Source organism: Canis lupus, chromosome 1, assembly GCF_011100685.1.
Source record: "Canis lupus familiaris isolate Mischka breed German Shepherd chromosome 1, alternate assembly UU_Cfam_GSD_1.0, whole genome shotgun sequence".
In the NCBI taxonomy this organism is placed as follows: Eukaryota; Metazoa; Chordata; class Mammalia; order Carnivora; family Canidae; genus Canis; species Canis lupus.
The window spans coordinates 49,936,584-49,955,260 of record NC_049222.1 but is presented as its reverse complement, the minus strand read 5'-3'; the positions used below and the strand labels follow the sequence as shown (position 1 = coordinate 49,955,260).

The 18,677-nt window shown below is 41.3% G+C and overlaps 1 long non-coding RNA gene across 1 annotated transcript; it reads right to left on the bottom strand.

Annotated features, from left to right (window-relative positions):
- Positions 1 to 10,807: 10,807 nt before the first annotated feature.
- Positions 10,808 to 11,755, bottom strand: LOC111090687. Its single transcript, XR_005353091.1, has 3 exons — positions 11,596 to 11,755; positions 11,127 to 11,140; positions 10,808 to 10,968 (listed from the first exon to the last, which is right to left on the bottom strand). It is a non-coding gene; the product is annotated as an uncharacterized LOC111090687 (long non-coding RNA).
- Between the last annotated feature and the right edge of the window lie 6,922 nt (positions 11,756 to 18,677).

The following is an 18,677-nucleotide window of genomic DNA, read 5'->3' as shown; positions in this document are numbered from 1 at the left end:
GTTTGTATATATGTATTAACATTGGCGTTCTAATGCAGGTTGTGGAATGCTGGTAGAGGGGATATCCAATCTTAGAGATTTTAAAGCTATATCTTAACGTGCAAAAGGTGAAAGCTATCTGAAAATTTCAAAATGAAACCTCTTAAAAATGTGGCCTGAAGGAATAGTATGAGGAGTATAAGAATACCCAGCATGAAATTTTTATATAAATGGTGGTGATAGATGGCTGCTGGACAGGAGTACACACAAATATTTCTGTTCTAGTTTTTTCTATATTTATTGAGTTAATTGTGGTCTAGATGGTTTTAGCATTTATCTTGAGTGTAGCCATTGGAAGGCTATGTTTGAGACACCAGTATAAATATTAGGAGCAAAGACCAGGCGGAAAAGAAGATGTTTATAGATAGGAGACTAGTATGAGCAGTAAGATGAAGAGACGATAGTAAATCTTTATTTCATTTTCATATTAACATGTAACTAGACTCTGGAATCCAGAGTCTAAATTCTAATCCCAAACTTACAGTGAGATAAAAAGTTTGTGGGACATGTTACTTGTCCTAAAAACAGATTAGAGCTCTGTGTTACTCATTTCTGCCTCTCTGCCAGGTCAGGGCTGCTGAGACCATGGGTCACTCTTGTGCCTCATGGGGAAGCCCAGTCACCTTCTTCAGCTCAGCCTCACACTTCAGTGAATGGCCAGGGTGACCATCCCCTCTGAACCCCAAAACATATTAGCTTCCAGAGGTGTCCTCAAAAAGCAGAGGCTCCTCACGGAAGCTCACTGCACCAAAAGGTAGGCTGATTGGTCTTTTCAGTCTTTCATCTAAATGAAAACTTCCTCCCAGCCTGTCTTTCATATGCCCTTCACACACACCCCCACCCCACCCAGGCCTTCTGGTAACCTTCCTGGACCCAGACTCTGCTCAGGGCTCTGCTTTGCGCTTTCCCCTCTACATCCCTTCTACTCTTCAGAACCACAGTCCCCAGGAATCTGGTCCTTTTACAGAGGAGAAACACAGGCTTGGAAAGGTTTAACATCATTTGTCCAAATGGCTTATGGGGAATGCAGACCAGTTCTGCGTCCCCAGCCACCTGCAGGTGGGTCTCCTTGTCCCCGCCATGGTGCTGCTGCCTTTGCATTCTCTTTCATACTTTTCCCATGACCTTCATACAAGTACAAGACATTTTTTGCTTTTGCGTTAGACCTGGGTCCATTTTTGTTTTGTTTTCATTAAAACCATCTTAAGCTTTCTATAATGACCTCTTATACAATACTTCTGACAAAAGCTATTGTAGGGGTTCTTTTTATAACTGATAGACATTTTGAAGTCATGTAGTCCAATTTACTTATTTTGTAATCAAGTAATTAAGGACCAACAAGATCCAATAACTCGGCTAGCAGGACTTCACTCGGTTCATGGTGCTGTGCAAGCCGGACCCAGGCCCATAATCCTTTATCAAGGACTGACTCAGATTATCTTGTGGAGTTGTCATTTCATAAATTCTTCCTCTGACTACAAATATGGCATATTCTAGGAACTTTAAAAATCTTTACCTTTCAATGTCAAAATTGATTTGTACGAATATAAAGCCTACTCATTCTTCATTCAAGTAACATTGTCAGTTAAACTTTTTATAGTGAGGAATAGGAGAATTTGTTGCAAAAATAAAGATTTTTAGCATTTGTAACACTGGAAAAATAAAATGACCCAATAATTCCAAAGCATTATATTTGTTTGGGTGGGGAAGAAGGATAACTGGGCAAATCGGAGTAAGCTCCCTACCTGTGTTAACAGTATTGTGACAACATCAGTTTCCTGGTTTTGACAATACACCATAGTTATGTAAAATATGATCATGGGACAAACTGGGTGAAGGGTACACAGAAACTCTCCGTGCTATTTTTGCAACTTCTCGTGAGTCCTAAGCCATTAAAAAAAAAAAAAAAAAAAAAAAAAGCTATTTGAAAAGAAAGGTATTGATATTTTGCTATGACAACCGGTTCTGAAATTTTTGTGCTCAAAATGACTGTGCCATTGAGTTCTTCCTTTCAAGGACAGAACAGTCCCCACTCTCCAGACCCAGCCCCACTTCCCTGGCCCTGCTCCATCTTCTGTCTCCCTGTTGTGTGTTGACTCCTGGAATTAGCTTCAAACCTCCAGGAGTTAACTAGAGCTTTACAGGCTGGCTGGCCTGAAAGTGGAGAACTCCTTCTTACCGTGTGTTCTTGGGAAAATGCGCCAGTGTTCCAGGAACCAATTTACAAGTGTACTTTCAGGGCCCCACCCATTTGTAAACTGCGGTTGTTTGGTGTGTGTGCTGTCTTGAGTGTGACCTTGGGCTCAGCACAGAGAATAAGTGAAACTGAAGCCACAAATTATGGATTTCTTCTGTTTTGAAATCAGCATTCACTGTGGGACGACAAAGAAAGAAGTTTGACCAATAGGTGATCAATTACGATTTGCCAAAGCCAAAGTCTTATAAGAAGGCTATGACAAATAAAATAAAATAAAATAAAATAAACCCAAAAGCAAAAAATTAAAAAAAGGGAAAGTATTTGTGTTTCTCCTACTCTTTTACTGTTTCAGTCATTGGTGCTTGTGATCTTGCTGTCTTTGCTCACGTACACGTGGTATATAGGGTTTTGTGCGCACAACCTGTAACATACCTGAAGACACACTGGAACAGGTTGTATTTGACTAGCTGGCTATCAGTCCTGCTCATCAACGCAGGATTGCACTCCAGGATTACTGAGTGAATCTCAGCAACTTTAACCGACCCCACCCTGACCCCCACCCCCATTTCTGCAGGCTTTTCTGAGAATCACTGGGGGCTGTCTTTTATGTGCACCCCACAGGCTGGATTGGCAGTTTGGGAACTTCACCTTTCTTGTACCTCCCAGGAATCTCTACGACTACCGCAGGGTGGGGTGAGGGTTCTGTGCACTGGGGAAGTACATCTCACTCACAGGTTCAGTTCTCCAGAAAGAGCACACAGAGAAAAGAGCGTGTGGTCAAAAATCTTGCTTGAGAGTCTTCTCAGCATTCCAGAACAAGATCAGATCATGTTTTCCCTGGTCAGGGACCAGGCAGAGTGACTGGCGTGCACTGAGAGGTCATCTTGCTTGAAACTACAGAAGGAGAATGATGATGTATTCCCCCCTGGGAGGCTTGCAAATACCAGGGCAGAGCAGATGACAGTGCTGGTTCAGACTCACTAGGGGCTCTATTCCTTGAGTGGGAGCTGGGGGGAATTGGGCCTTCAGCACCCCTCCCCGGGGTTCCACTGCTCTCCACCTCCCATTTATCCCTCAGGTCTGCATGTGTTTTACCTCCAAAACTAGTCAGGGTTCAAGCTCTTTGCCATGGGTCTTGTGTGCTACAGTCAAATCGGGGGCATGCCTGGGCATATGTCCCTAAATAAACTTTCCATGTGTCCACAGCACACGGACAAATTGGTGTGACTACCTTGTTGGCCAGCTAGTACACACCTGAATCTCAGCTCCAGACTCAGCTTGGAACTCCCTGTCACATGCTAATACTGGCCTGTCCGCTGAGTCTCCCATAAGCTAACACCCTAGCAACCCTTCCAGGGTAAAGCCCTCCTTTCCAGTTATTCAGTGAGATATCCTCATTGACCCCTCCTGAAACCGATGCCAACTACCCTTCTAGTTATGTTTAGTCCTTCTCTCACATCTGAAATGCTCCCTTGTCATTGTCTTCTGCCTATGTCACATCCAATACACACACACACACACACACACACACACATACGTCCAATATATATGTACAGGTGCATTGTGTATATGTATCATGTCTGTTTATATCCTTATATACACATTTTTATCTCTATTCATATATCCATGTCTTTTTGACAACAGAGCCAGCTGCTGTAGCAAGTCGGTTCACTTCTGGAAATGGCCCTGGAATCCTTCTTCTGTCACTTATTTGCTGAGTATCTTAGACACATCACTGACCCAAACTGAATCTCAGTTTCTTCTTTAGTGAAAAGAAGGTAAATAACAGTATAAGCCCACAGGATTGTAGGGAGAAATAAATGAAATACTGTAAGTTGACTGCTTAGCACAGTATTAGACAAAAGGAAGAGTATACTGTTAACTACTCTTCAGAACTTTTCCCGTCTTTAGGTTGCATTCGATCCCACCTCCCCCATGTCTCTTCCCTGCACTTGTTTCTCTTAACTCCTGGGTATTTATGGCCGTGTCATACTATCTACCCTCAATACATACCACATAGCAAGAGGACTGTTTCTAATTGTGCCCTACAAGTTATTAGCATCTTCTTCATCTTCCTGACAACCAAAAACTGCATTGTGTCTTTCTTTGTCTGTATTTCTCAATGTAATGATGGACATTTCACAAGATATTCTACAAATAATCCATTGGCTCTCTGTGTCACTTTCAGGGAAACTTAATGACTCCTTTAGTTAGTAGGTTAGTATATTCATACTTTCTGAAACACTTTTTTCTCAATGGTTTGGTTTAATAATACCTTCCCCTAGATACAAGTGAGAAAAATAAAGTAGGTCCTCTGTGGTTTCCAAAAACCATTCTTCCCTGTTCATCCAAGAGCAAGAGAGCCATGAGCTCACATTATCAAAATGGGCCCAGATGCCTGACGCAGTTACTAATTATTGTTCCACTGACGTTTTCTGACGTGCTTCTGATCTGACTGTCATGAGTTGGTAACGCCAAAAAAAAGTTACAAAGGAAACTTGGCAGGGCACCGGGCGATTTATGCCTTATTGCCCTTGCAGGTATTATATAGACACAATCTAAAAGATCCTCAGTTTGCCTAGTTGGCAGACGTTTGTTGAAAGGAGCGCGTTTTATGCACCAGATACAGCGATCGACAAGCTGATTTTTAAAGAAATCTTCCCACTTGGCTATTTCATGACTGTGAAATCTCCATGAGAGAACATCAAACAACTTTCTGCAGATGCTTGTCCGAAGTGATTAGCACAAGTCTCGCTCAGATGTGAAATGACGCAAACACCACAGGAATCATAATTCTAAGTATGATTTTTCAGATGGCAAGTCCCTCCTTCATGGTATTTGTTAACCCAAATATTTAGGAAATTTGGCTTGGAAAAAGAAATGTGAAATTGAGCTTTTAAATACCAGCTCTGGGATAGGATTTGAGATTAGCATTAACCTTTCAGGAAAAGCCATGCTCATGAATGTGAGCAGGGGAGACTGTTCCAGATATTGCGTGAATGAGTGCTCCCTGCTCACAAATGCAGTCCCTTAAACTTCACATAGTGGACAGAAGTGTTGTGACATTAAAAGAAAGATCATTTAACATGGTACCAGCTCACCTGTAGAAATCAACTAGACAGGTGGATTTTTTTTACATGATGAAATACCTTTTAATTTTTAAACAGGGAGTATGGATTTTTGCCCAAGAGGCATGTACAGATACACTCTAAGTTTCTGAAATCTCATATTCAAAAACATGAAATATTTAAATTTAAAACTTTCCATCCAGGTGTGCCATGGTTGGCTCAGTCAGTTAAGCACCTGCCATCGGCTCAGGTCATGATCTCAGGGTCCTGGGATCGAGTCCCCTGTGGGGCTCCCTGGTCAGCGGGGAACCTGCTTCTCCCTCTGCCTGCTGCTCCCCCTGCTTGTGCTCTTTCCCTCTCAAATAAATCAAGTCTTTCAAAAAAATAATAAAGCTTGCCCTCCAGAGCATGTTAGAAAATAATTCTTGCCTTTCCTTACAGAGGCTGGAGTGAAGTCCCAAAGGAAGCAAGACCTGACTTTAGCCCACTTATATTTCAAATAAATCAAAATAGCAACTTGATAGGTCTTATTTCATTTAACCCCCAAGCCATTAGGAAGAACAAAAAGTTTAGTCCAACACAAATGCAAACCTCATAAGACAAATGTAATCTTTCAGATGGGCATAGATTTTTTTCTTGATGGAGGAAATGATAATTAATTTCTAAAACATGTCATAAACTCAAAATACATTGCTTATTGGAGAATGAATATTGTAAAAACTGTCAGATGCCATTTGGTTTGCAGAAGAGGACACTAAAAATCAGTGCACAAAAAAAATAAATAAAAATAAAAATAAAAATCAGTGCACAGGAGTCAAATAGGAATCACGTGATAGTACTAGCATAACCCCCTGTGTTAGTAAACAGTAAGATTATTTTGGACAAACTTTAAAAGATATTAAAATTTCAAGGTGTAACTTGAAGAAAAAAATAATTCAAATAAGTTTGGACAGGCTTTGAAACCAAATTTTACTTTTTTACTGTAAAACTTCTCAGAGCCCTCTGGGTGCATTGTATATTTCCAAGAGAGGAATGTCGTATGCACTGTCTTTGCAGCTTATGCTGACCATAGAATCCTTCTATCACAGATCATCTTAAAGGATTGATATGTTCTAGCCGTGTGTTTGGGGAAATTTACACAGTGCAGCAAATAGTTTGATGAGGTCTGTGACAGTCTCCTGTAGGTAAGAGAAGTGTGGCAGGATGGTGCTAATGTGACTTGGTGGCTTTAGGCTAGGTAGAGAACTGAATCCAAAATGTGTGACCAGGAACCAATTCCACAAAATCACAATTAGCCTTGTCTTCATTTTCATTCATTCATTCATTCATTCAGTCAGTCAGTCCCCTTATTGGGCCAGGTGCTGGAGGTACAGAGATTAATAAAACACTATCCCTTTCTTCAAAGAGCTTACTCTCTGCAGTAGAAAGGGTGAAAGGCATGTGCTCTCAGATCAAAGGCTGGAACACTGGGAACATAAAGAAAGGGTGGTCAGTTCTGGCTGGGAGTCCGACAACCCCTTCAGCTGGGTCCTGATACATGGGGCAAAGGGCAGTTCAGACTGAGAAGGATGCATGTACAAAGGCAAAGACAAGGAAGCCACATGTCACATTTGGAAGGCTACAAAACTCTTCCTACAAGCTGGGATTCAGAATGAAGAAATTCTTGGAACAATGAGGTTGCTAAATGGAGGAAAATGCCTTTAAGGATATGAGGCTTTTAGGCAAGGTGGCCACTTAGGTGGTCCAAGGAAGAGGAAGTGGCAGCTGCGCTTAAGAGTGACAGTGGGGACAAGTGAGACTGATGGATGGGGAAGGTACTGGTAATCTTAGGTGACCACAGATATCTGACTTGGCAGCTGGAGGAATGGATGGTGGTGCCAGTCAAGAGTCTAAAAAGGCAGAAATCTAGGAGAAAGGGGGAAAATCTGTCTTAGGCATGTTGAACTTCGAGCCCCCAGAGAACATCCAGCTGGAGCCGTCTGAGTGGCCATTTATTGGTTAGATGAGAAAGCCATCTGGGCAGCAGATCAGAGTTTTGGAAAATGTTTGCCTGTATCTTCAATTTCTTTTTTCATCATTATATAAGCATGCTTAGGTCTCTATACTCAAAGAAGGAAAAGAAGGGAAGGAGATGGAAGGGGATAAAGGGAAGAATAATCAAAAGGAAGAGAGAGAGGAAGAAGGAAGAAGCCAAGCTTCCTAGAACCCTATTCCTCCTGGGCGCTGCCCACCCCTTCTCCAGATCACCTGCTTCTCCTCCCAGCCCCTTGCTCCTCCACTGCTGTCACTTCACTTGTAGGCACCACTCCACTACGACTATGGTGGCAAGATCATTAAGGACCTCCTGTTCACTTGCCATTTGCAACAGGATGGATGGATCTAGAAAGTGCAATGTAAGCAAAATAAGTCAGTCAGAAAAAGACAAATACCATATGAGTTCATTCGAGTGTGGAATTTAAGAAACAAAATGAATGGCGAGTGGGGTGGGGCAGGAAGACAAACCAAGAAGCAGATTCTTAACTCTAGAGAACAGACAGATGGCCACCAGAGGGGAGGTAGGTGGGGGGATGGCGGGAATAGGCGGTGGGCTTTAGAAGGACACTTAATCACAATGAGCACTGAGTAATGTGTGGAAGTGTTGAATCACTATATTGTACACCTGAAAGTAAGATAGTGCCTTATGTTAACTACACTGGAATTTTAAAAGTATCTTTTTGGCTAAATCCAATTGATTGAAAACTCAATTCCTCTTTGACTTCCTAGCCACCTTCAGTGTTACTGAATTCTTCCTCCTTCTGGAAACACTTCCCTCCCTTGGATTCTGAGGCCCCAAAGCCCACTCCTCAGACCTCTCGTTGAGTCGCTTCTTTCTGCCGACCTCTTCCATGTGGACATGCCACAGGCTTCCCTGAAAATGCCTCTCCTCTTCTCATTCTACAAACTCTCCTTGGCCTGTCTCAACGGCCCCAAGGCTCCAATTATTCATATTAAAGTAGTTGCGGCTGAAGTAGCAAACATATCCCAAATACATAATGCCTCAAAGTTAATGAGTGCTTGTTTTTGCCCATCCAAGGAGCAATTCAGAGCCTCCTCATCTCGTGTCCCCAAATTTGCCACTTTTCACTCCCACCCTCCTCCCACCTCATTTTGGAAGGCAGAATTTTTATTTGTTTGTTTGTTTATATTTCTTCTGTTCTTCCCTATTTTGGTGGAATAGAAACTAGAATGTTACAGATATTTTTCACATACTTCATCTCATTTAAACTCATGCTATTTTTAAAAGAGAAAACCAAGATTTGGAGAGAGTTAATTCACCCAAAACACAGCAAGGACAGAACTGAAATCCAAGCCCGTCAAATTCTAAATCTGATGGCTTTCCCACCTGGTTGTGCTGCTTTTTTCTCTTTCAGAAAGAGTGAAGTTCAAACAAGAACAAATCAACCATCAGTAAGAGCTGAAATTCAGACCCAGGTTTCTAATCCACAACCAGAGTTCTAAGTCCTTTTTATATTAGTCTATTCTATATCTTTATCAACATTCACAATGAATTTCCCAAGTTCCTGACTCTACATTTGCAAAGTAATTGACATTTTATCAAGAGGGACTTGGGCAGGGGGATCCCTGGATGACTCAGCGGTTTGGTGCCTGCCTTTGGCCCAGGGCATGGTCCTGGATTCCCGGGATCGAGTCCTACATCGGGCTCTCTGCATGGAGCCTGCTTCTCCCTCTGCCTGTGTCTCTGCCTCTCTCTCTCTCTCTCTCTCTCTCTCTCTCTCTCTCTCTCACTGTGTGTGTCTCATGAATGAATAAATAAAAAATCTTTAAAAAAAAAAAAAAGAAGAGGGACTTGGGTAGAACCCCAAGGAAATCTCAGGGATCACTGCCGATGTCATCCACACTCCATTTGGTTCCCAAGTCTGTGTCAGAAAAGGCCCTCCTTATTGCTCTAGATGTTAAATTGTTACTGCCTGAATTCTTGAGTCAACTTGGCCAAGGAAATAAAAAATCGAATTTCCACCACAAGAAGTGCTGCAAAACGCACAGCTCCTTGCATTTCTGGGTGCAGCTTTCTCCAGCCTTCTCCAGCTTCCTCCAGCCTCTAGTAGAAGGGCCCATTCATTTTAGTATTTGGTAGGCACAGCTACGTAGCCCTCTGTGAATTAAAGTTATGTCCCCCAATCCATCTTTGAAAGGAATTCTAAAGGGAGTGGAGAAAAAGAGAAAATTGGATGGAACTGGATGGAAATTACTCTAAACAAATTTAAAAGCCCTTCCAATGCCAAAAACATCCAGGGTCCTCTGGTGTCTTGCAAGCCTGTGAATGCTGGCAACATGTTATGCCACTTGCTACAGATATTAATGCTAGTGGTACCTTCTCTAACGAAATCGGGAGTAGTTATACCAGTGTAGCTATTCCTATATAAAAGCATCCCAGATTCAAGTGCTGCTTTCTTCAACCTGTAAATTCTCCTGTTCCTTTCTTCACAGATTTGTTATACAAGCCTAGGCTTCACACAGATGTACCCTGGTGCTGCCAAAGGGGGCTTTATGAGATGTGAGTTCTCAGGCATAAGTACAACCAGGGGCTCTATGACACTGGAAATCTTCCAAGAATTCTTGAGCCCATTACAAGTTGTCCTTTCTGGGGGCAGGCACCTGATATCCAGGACTGAGAGGGAGGGCTGGGGGGCCTGACTCATGACTGTACTGTCTCCTCTGAACTTCTTCACTCTCCCCTACCTTCTACCTTGAAAATACACTTGGCTGTTGGAATATTTTATTTTAAAAAATGTAATTAAAATAATAGATGCACATGAAAGAAAATTAAATTATACAGGAGGGAATATGGGGAAACAGCAATTTCCCATATGACCCATTCCACGTCCCCCAGAATTGACCATTTTTAATGATTTCCATTTTAGTCCTACTAGAAATTGCCACTGTAATGTGCAACTATTTCTTGTTTAGAAAATCTTGACAGAATCCATTGACCCTCTTCTGCAAAAAATAAAGTATTCCTTTACCATAATCCTCTAAGTATTTTATGACTACAGAAAAATTTGTAATTTTTCCTATTTAAATAAAGTTATTTATCTCCATTCCTTGTCCTAAAATCCTGAACAGCATCTCCTGGCTCAACCACAGAAGAATATTGGCATCCTTCCATCCCTAACTTTCACCTTTTTTACCACCCTCTGTCGAGAGTGATATAACCTCCATTGTGGATGATGACATGGATAATTCCTAAGTGAGTAATAAATCTCACTGAGTCTCAGATGAGTTCCCGCATGAGTCCATTGTCACCCGAATCTTTCAGTGGGCTGCCAGCAGTTGAGAATGAGGAAGACTCTCATATTCCACCTTTAGTTAGTTATTTCATTGCTCATTTTGGTATTAGTCTGCTTTGAGGTACATATGTATCAGTTTCTTGTGACTGCTATAACAAATAAATGTGTGGCTCAAAACAACAGATATTTATTCTTATGGCTTTGGAGACCAGAAGTCCACAATCAAGGTCTGAGGGGAGAATCTAGTCCTATCACTTCCATATTCTAGAGGCTGCATCATGCCATCTGCCTCTGTCTTCACATGGCCCTCGCCTTTTCTCCCAGCATGTGTCTCCTCTGTGTCTCTTAGAAGGACATTTGTCTTTGGATGTGGAGCCTGTCCAGATAATCCAGAATGATCACAACTTGAGATACTTACCTTAATTACATGTGCTGAGACCCTTTTCCCAAATAAGGCTGCATTTGTAGCTTCTAGGGGTCAGGATATGGACACATCTGTTTTGGTGGGCCACCGTTCAATCCACCACACTGTACCTGGAACAATATGACTTTTGGGGGGAACAATATGTTTTGATATAAAAAGGAAGGAAAGGTCATTTTTTCCCTTTTGTCCTCTAAAAATAGAGCAGGGAAGTAAGCTGGTGCTATGGTGGCCAGTGACAGAGGCTGGCTGGCATCACTTGCCCTAGTTATTCTGTTGCCTCAGGTTGTCTGGCTCCTCTTCCATGACCCATACTTTCTAGTGAGCGTAAAACATATAATATGGAGATATTCACGCTTCCACACATCTGCCTAGGACCTCTTTGTCTCCAGCCTTCCAACTGTTCTTTTTTCTGGCCACTGACCAGTTAGCCAAGTCATTCACCACTGCCCATATGCTTGCTTGAATCCTAATTCAAGCCACTTACTGTTCTATATAAATTGGATGACCAGGAATCCTAATTCAAGCCACTTACTGTTCTATATAAATTGGATGATCAGGAATACTAACTAAAGTTCTCACCATGGCCTTCTGAGTCCCCACTGAGAGAGGTTGTAATACTGTTGCTATCGACTTGTGGCTTGCATCCACACTGCAAGCCTAATCTATCTGTGAGCCATACTTGGGTTTTTTCCCCCTCCAGCTAGCCACTGAGGATGTTCCCTATAGCCACAGATATAAGGCAGGTGGCAGGCACTGTGCAACAATGGTAGGTGACATGGCCACACGCTCATAAGCTTACATGTGCCTCTGGCTCAGCCCCTATTCAACTCCAAGTGTACTAACTCTATCACACAAAGGCCCATTACCTGATCTCATGACTTGGTTGTTCTGACTGAACTCAGCTTGTGGTAGGCAATTGTTGTCATGCCATCATTTGGCACCTCACAGTCAAGGCTCAGCAGCATGCTGGTTGTTGTCCAAAAGGCATCTAGCTCTCATTGTAGATGGCATGACTAAGCCCCAGAAATTTAAGGGTTAGTGTTATAATTCCTCCATTAGGACATGGGTTTTAAAGCCTACATGGCACTTTTTCCCACCACTGATTCTCTATTTCCACGATATCAGCCAGGTTGTGTGGCCCAAATGGCAGAGCTGCTTGTATCAAAGCCCACACCTCCTCTAGAGCCCTTTCCTGCTGTGGATGCCACTCCAACGTGGTGGCCCCTATGCGACGCAGCACATGGGTTGACGTTATGCTTCTTTCTTTATGGTGGGAATTGGAGATGCAATAATTTGTCCTGTTCTTAGATGGGATATTACAGCATATACCTGGCCACTAAAAATTGTACTGATAGGACCAGCCCCAGAATCTTCTGGAGTTTAGGTGGCACTCTCTGGAATACATGTGCTTAACCTAAGATTCCAAAGTGCTTGAGACATCCTGTCATCCAGCCCCATTAGCATGATGCCATTGACATAGTAAATCAATGTGCAGGGTGTTCAAACAGCCCAGATTTCCTTGGACTATATGACAAAGAGTGAGAGAATAGTATAGGTCTGAGACACTGCAGATTTATACTATGGACCATTTCATGTGAATGTACAATCTTTCTGACCCTCTTTTCTGCAAAGGATGAAAAAGAACATATTTGCCAAATAAATAGCCACATACTATGCACCTATGGCTGTGTTAATCTGTTCTAGCAAATTCTAACAAATATAACACATTTTGCATGGAAGCTGCAAGTCAGGCTACTACTTGATTAAGTTTGTGGTAGTCTACTATCATTCTCCAGAACTCACCTGGACTTTTCAGGGCCCAGAGTGGTGCCTTAAATAAAGATATGTTGGAAAACACCATCATTACACCCCTTGGATCTTTACGAGGGACACTAATTTCCATCACCCCTCCCTATGAGGATACAATATTGTTTTTTATTTACTATCTTCATGGAGACAAGAGGTGGGGTGAGACCACTTCAGAGGCTTTCACTTGGGCTCTTACCCCTATAGTCCGAGGACCTAATGTGGAGGTCAGGCCAATCATCAAGGATGTCGATTCCAATTGTACATTTGGGGACCAGGGAAATGATCATTGGACTCTGAGAACCTAACCTAGGCCATGAATCAATTTATTACCCACCCGAAAAATGCCCAACCTCTTATATGGGGGCCATGATAATGCTTTGAGTTCCTGTATATCTATGTCAGCTTTGGCCCTATGTTCAATAATCCTTGTAAATCCTTCTCTAGTGCACAGTTACCCGAGTAAATGGCCATAAGCCCCTTTAGGGAAAGACTGGGGTAGTCATCATCACGTACATTTACTGTGAGATAACAGAATCCTTCCTCCTGGAGACCCAATCACTTATTAATAGATAAGTTTCAGGTTAAAAAATTGGCTCAGTTTCAGCAACTCCTTAAATAACCATGACGACTTATTGAAGCAATTGCTCCCAAATCTCCTCTGATCATTCATTCATGGTTTCTTTTGTTGGCACAGATTGAGCGGTAACCTTGTTGGCAGCACATTTAGTTTTCCCCTAAGAGTGCTATAGTATATAAACCATCTCTGTAACTCTTGGGCAGTCAGGTCAACTGACCAACCCTCCAACTTTGCCATTTATTATAGTGATTACACTCATCTGGCTTTGGGTGATTAAGTTCCTCCACAGGCTTTGGGTTTTGGGTCTTGGGTCTTGCCCCATTGCTATCGGTGAGCCAAATTTTGTCATAGCCTCTCCCCAGATCAGCCCTGATTTGCAGAGGAGATCCATCCCAAAGCTCTCAGGGATGCTGGTTCCCCACACCAGCGCACTCCTCATGGCCCTGGCAAATCCTCAAGGCCGTCCCATGGAACATTTGCTTTTAGTGAGTTTTCCATCTTACAGAGTCTATCCACCCCAGAGCACCCAGTTCTCTGAGATTTTTCATCTTCTCCAATGTCAGCCATGGTAATTCTGGCATTTCCACCTGACCTGGCATGGACCATCACTATTTCTAGGATTCTGGGAACCCTGCATAGTAGCAGGTTCATGCTGTATTCTGAGGTCCTTGCCAGAGACTTAAATCTTGCAACCCGGAAAACTGCGCTCAAATCAAAAAGCTCTCCTTTACCCAACCTTCCGTTTTGACCAATTTGTTCAAAACAGCACCTTTAGAATGCAGTCTTATGTGTCCCCTTCCAGCTCTCAAGTTTACAGTGCTGATCATTCTTCTTTGGGGTAATCCCTTTCCTCCCTTGTCAGAATCAGTGCACCCTGGGCTGGGTCCCCTGTAATTTAACCTTAGCTGTAGACTGGTGCTAGGAGGGAAGGAGGCTGTGGAGCTGAGGGGCCACATGTTGTCTTGTGAGGCAATGACCTTTGCATTTTTTGCAAATAAGAGAGAGGGGTAATCCACTTTCATAGGCTCAGAAGAATTCAGAGGAATCCAGATTCAAGATGGGGGAAGATGAGAGGTAGAGGTGGTGGAGAACTTGATGTCTATAAAAATGGTGAAACAGAAACCTCCAAAAGTCCATCCCTCATAAAAAGCAATGAAAAAAACTAGCAAAAACTAGCAGAATCAGCTTTTCACAACTCTGGAAACTAACCAAAAGCTTGCAGTAACCAAGGGAACACTTATTCAAGAAAGACAGTTGAATCTCAGTAAGAAAAGCAAGCTTTGTTGCTTTTTAATTTAGCCTAATCCTATCCACCATGCTCCGGCTCAGTGATAGCCCTGAAAACCCCATCCTGTATCCCTGCCACCAGTCCAGAGGGAGCAGAACAGACTTATTCACAAAAACTGTATTATTTGTTTTGATCAGTCTGCTGGATCCCAGGAAGACCAGCTCAAAACGCTTGCCTTTATGGTGCCTAATTTGAAACTCACCTAGAGCTAAAGCCATACTCTGGGAGTATTTGTCATAAACACAGGCAAATGTTAAAAAAAAAAAAAAAAGGTAATAAATGAGCTCAGAGAAGTTTCAGGATACAAGATCAATATGCAACTATCAGTTGTATTTCTATACATTAGCAATCAACAAATGAAAAATGAAGTTTAAAAATTTCTCTTTACAATGGCAGCAAAAATAATAAAATATTTAGAAATAAATTTCATCAAAAAAGTATAAAATACATGTACACTAAATAAAATATTGCAAATAAAACATTATTGCAAGATATTGAAGGAGAACTAAATAAATGGAAGCATGTCTCTTTTTGTGGATTGGAAGACCTAATATTGTTAGAATTGCAGTATTCCCCAAATTGATCTATAGAACCCATTCAATGCCTATTGAAATTCCAAAATATTCTTTGTGGAAATGGACAGGATAAGCCTAATATTCATATGGAAAATGCAAGTGACCCCAAACAGCCAAAAGACCCTTAAAAAAAGAATTCCAAATAGCCAAAAGAACCTTTAAAAAAAAGTAACAGAACTCATATTTTCCAGTTTCTAAACAGTGTGGTATTGGCTTCAAATAAATGCATAAGCCAATGGAATAGAATTGAAAGTCCAGAAATTAGCCAATACATCTAATTAATTGTTTTTCGTTAAGGGTGCCAAGCCCATTCAATGGAGAAAAGAATCTTTCAATAAATGGTTCTAGAACAACTGGATATCTACAAGTGAAAGAATGGATTTGGAACCTCACCTCATACCATACACAAAATTAACTCAAAATGAATCAGAGACCTCAGTCAAAGACCTAAAACTATAAACTTCTTAGAAGGAAACATACGTGTAATTTTTAGTGACCTGACACATGGCACAACGTAGATAAGCCTATAAAACATTATGCTACGCAATAGAAGCTGGATACAAAGCACCACATTTTGTAAGACTCCATTTATAGGAAATATCCAGAGTAGGCAAATTTATAGAAACAGAAAATAAATTAGTGGTTTTCAGGGCATGGGGAGAAGAGGAAACAGGGTGGGGGACATGGTTTCTTTTGAGTATGATGGTAGTGTTCTGGAATTAGGTAGTGGTGATGGCTGCACATTTTGAATATACTAAAAACCACTGAATTGCAGACTTAAAATCATTATGATGGTGAATTTTATCTCAAAAATTTTTTTCTTCAATATTTGTAGGAACATTGACTTCTTGACCTTATTCCATGATTCCTAGTCATATTCTTTCCCATAAGGTCCCCAACTCTGGCATTACATCCTGCCTTGGTTTGCATTTAACCTTCTCTGGAGGTTGGCCACTCTGATAACTAAGTTTGGAACTCATCCTAAGTTTTGGGTTCCCTGCTGCTGCAAGAGACAGGAGCATCTTGATATGTTACCCATAGCAGCTTTCAGTTGCTTGTTAAGCGACCTCAAATACCCGATACATCATACCAGCTATATTATAGCACATCCCTTTCCCTGTTATGCCATCCTAGTTTACCACCAGAGGTTTAAACCATTAGACTTTGTCTTCCACCAGGGGCTGTGTGATGGGGTCTTCATTACCTCATTTGCCTACTCCAAAACTCCATTTTTTTTTTTTTACCTGCTTTCTCAGCCCATTCCTGCTACCAATTGTTGCAGGTTAGATTCCCTGGGAAAGTCTCCGAGATGAAAATTAGCATGCACGGTGGCTTGTTCAGGAATGCCCTTGAGAATCATGCCCGGAGAAGGAAGGAAAAAGAAGGAGAATGGGGTAGGGGGAGAGGTTGAGGTACACCCCTGGTCCAACAATAGCCTCAGAAGACCTCACAGAAACTTCTAGAACTACACTGGTCCTTCAGTGTTGTCCTGATTGGGCCAAAATAGCAGACCCTTATACTTTTCAACTGATGGGTCATTTCATTTCATGTGTGCTGCCCAAGAAAGGGGAGGGCAAGTTGGCTCTCTGTAGGTAACATCTGCCAACACCACTCCTAGCCCCTGGGGCAATGAGTCTTTCATCAGAAGGGAACGTAGGAGGCAGAGCTCAGTGTCTGCCAAGTCCTACATTGGTTTTCACTCTTTCAGCTGTTCCTGTAGGGATTACAATACAAGTCCTAAACTCCTCACAATCTATTCTGAGTTCCTATTCTTCCTATTCTCAGAATGTAAGAACCTTGTAGCAATATGGTTCCATTTATCACCATCCTTGGTTCTATTGTTGTCACATACACCACATCTACATACTTTATACCCCCCACACATACACACACAGTATTACACATATAAGCCTTTAAAAGAAACTAAGAGAATAAAAACTGTATTCCTGTCTCCTTGCCAACATATTTACTATTCCCAGTATTCTCTCTCTCACTCGCTCTCTTGCTCTCTCTTTCCCTGTAGCTCTAAATTCGTATTTGGGGTCAATTTTCTTCAGCCTGAAGAGCTTCTTTTATTTCTTATAATGTGGATCTGCTGGTAATATATTCTATTAATTGTCAGGCATCTGAAAAGGTCTTTGCCTTCACTTTTGAAGAGCATTAACTGGGTAATTAATTATTAGTTGGCAAGTATTTTTATTCTGTACTTTCCAGATGTTGCCCCATTATACTCATGTCTCCATTTTTTTTCTGCTGTGAGGTCAGTCATTATTCATGTTTTGGCTTACCTATAGTCAATGTAGGCTTGTTTGGTTTTTGTGGGTTTTTTTGCCATTTCTAAGATTTCCTCTTTATCTTTGATTTTCAGTATGACATGCCAGGGTGTGGGTTTCTTGGAGAGAAGAGGAAACGGCAAAGTTTCCCCAATTTCAGCTGTCACACAGGAAAGGTCACACTTATGAGCATGGCTACTCTGGCTGCAGTACAGCCTACTTTAGACTCATCCTAATAAAGTTTAAAATCAAGCCTCATAAGAATCAGACTATATCTACCAATAAATTAACTGCCTATTGGCACAAAAATAGATGGTTGCTAGATGAAGACATCATTGGTTCACTGAACTATTTGAATCTATAAGGTTATAGGTTTTTATCAAATTTGGAAAAATTTTAAATGCTAATTTTTCAAATAATTTTTGCCCTATTTTTCTCCTTCAGGAACTTTAGTTACACACTTTTAGATTGCTTGATCTCATCTCACAAGTCAATTTTTTTCAACCTGTTTCTTCTTTTTTAGAATTGATTATTTTCATTAATCAATTTGCAACTTCACTGACTATTTTGTTTTATGTTTTATGTCATCTGTTAGATCTATTCAATTTTCATTTTGGACATTTTACACTTTAGTTTGGCTCTTTTTGCAGTTTCCACTATTCTCCTGAAATATTATAACTGTTTTTTATAAGCATTTTTGCCATTAATTCCTTAATATATTTATAATGGCTTTTTAAAATTCCTTGTCTCCTTCTAGTTATCACACTTGGATTTTATCAGGGTAATTTTCTATTGGCTTTTCTTGTCTTGATTGTGGCTCACATTTTCCTGTTTATCACATGTCCATCAATTTATGACTTTATGCTGGAATTATGAATGCTGCATTGTTAAGACTCCAAATAATGATGTCTTCATCTAGCAACCATCTATTTTTGTGCCAACAGGCAGTTAATTTATTGGTAGATATAGTCTGATTCTTATGAGGCTTTATTAGGATGAGTCTAGAGTAGGCTGTACTGCAGCCAGAGTAGCCATGCTCGTAAGTGTGACCTTTTCTGTGTGACAGCTGAAATTGGGGATGTTCAGTGAGATCTCTCTAATCTGGTAGGCTGGATGCCCATGACGGCACCAGACACCCT